We start from the raw sequence: 1939 nt of genomic DNA, 5'->3' as shown, positions 1-1939 counted from the left end.
ATTCGTTAATTCAATTGGACAATTAAAACAACCCTTATTCAAATGTGGTGAAGATAAATTTTTATCTCATTACACAAATTCTACAAATGTGATGTTAATAGAGTGAATTAGGGCCAACTCATGCACTTTTGAAATTGTTCCAAGCACTTAAAACATGAACACAATGTGCATACATTGAACAGTTAGACCTATATGATGTTTACACGACACCATAGTTGATTACACTAGCTCGCTTTTGGCTCGAGCACACCACCACAATGGATTGAGTGAGCTTACATGGGCTCAAAGGGGGGCACCATAATTTGAAACCTCTTGTCTCTTTTACACTTAGAGTTGGGCTAATCAATAATAACCTCAAAGTGAAGTAAGAAATGAATTCAAAGATGTCGAGGACTTGGAAGGATTTTCTATGCATAGAGATCTTCTCACAAATGGTTGAACGTGTTTATTAGTTCCACCAACTTATGCCATGTCACAAAAGAGATGTCTAAGTTGGAAAGAAGGTGGAAATGATTAAGCGGCCATAAAAATCACCCTACATGCTAGTTACAAGGCCTATAAATTGTCTACATTACTTAATGATACCACATGAATGTGTGAAAATGAAGCCCATGGCAAATATCTATAACCCAAATACAGCAAGCAAAGTCTATGATAAATGCCAATTACAAGGCCTGCGTATTGTAGATTGCCACATGTAACATCAAAATATGTGAATGAACCCATGACAAATAGCCACACAAGATTACCATGGAAATAATTGTCTAGAACAAACATGTACATGCCCCAATTTGGTGGGTTTGGGTTTTGGAAATGGCGCACACAGAGAGATTATTTTTGTGAGCTTCATTGTTTTTTTGAGCTTTTTTAGATAATCATTATAATTAGTGAATCAAAGACAAACAAATTATTAATAGATAGAAAGTTATAAAAAATATGTGGCTCAAGAGAACGTCGAAAATGTATATAGATTACATACATACATTATATATCTATATATACCACAAGCGAAGTAAAGTGAACTAGTATATCTATTCATTACATATACGATGCCACACTTACATTTGAACTAGTATCACCATCCAAAGTACCTATATTATCCTACACTAGCATGATAGGGCATGCCTCAATGCCAATAACAACATTCTAAAGCCCTTTAACACAAGGAGTAGTTGGTCTTGTTAAGCTTATCCTTAGTGGACAGCACCCCATATACATCACTGCTTGCCATTTCATCCTATAATAGCGAATCTTTGTCCCAACTACCTCTGTAGATACTGGCGGTGCCCACTGAATGCAACCGAGATGGCTACCAGTAGATCACGAAGAAACCTATATAAAGTGTATAAAAATGGTAGAGTGTAGAGTGTAGAAATGTTACTAGCAGCAATACAGAATTGATAACAATGATGATGATGCTATCGAAGCTGTTGCTAATGAGCTTGAAGATACGATGTTTATGACGTATATACAACACCAAATGTACGTATATACAACACCAAATGTACGCTACCACAGTGCAAAAAACCTACTATCGAATAAAGATAATTTAAACTAACACACCCTTGGGATTTTTATGAAAACCTTATAGCATGTGGACGAGCTTCAAAACATGCCTGAAATGCCTTGAAATGCGTAAATTTTATATTAGCGTAGTTAACCACACATTTTAGAGTATATCTTCTCCACCTAAGAGGATGGCTCAATATGAGTCAATTAGAAGATCAACTCGAGGAGATGATGATGAGGGGGTGAGGACCAAGAGAACTTGATCTACTACCAATTGTTAGAGTGGAGACAAAGGTAGCAACACACATAGATGCAACAAGCAAGGAGAGATAGATGGAAACACAACAAGCAAGGAGAGATAGATGCAACAAGCAAGGAGAGATAGATGGAAACACAACAAGTAGATTGATGAGATGAGTGAATTACAAGT

The sequence above is a fragment of the Cibotium barometz genome, chromosome 1, assembly GCF_041138505.1.
Source record: "Cibotium barometz isolate CiBa-2024 chromosome 1, ASM4113850v1, whole genome shotgun sequence".
Lineage (NCBI taxonomy): Eukaryota > Viridiplantae > Streptophyta > Polypodiopsida > Cyatheales > Cibotiaceae > Cibotium > Cibotium barometz.
The sequence above is the reverse complement of the archived record's forward strand: the minus strand, read 5'-3'. Positions refer to the sequence as shown.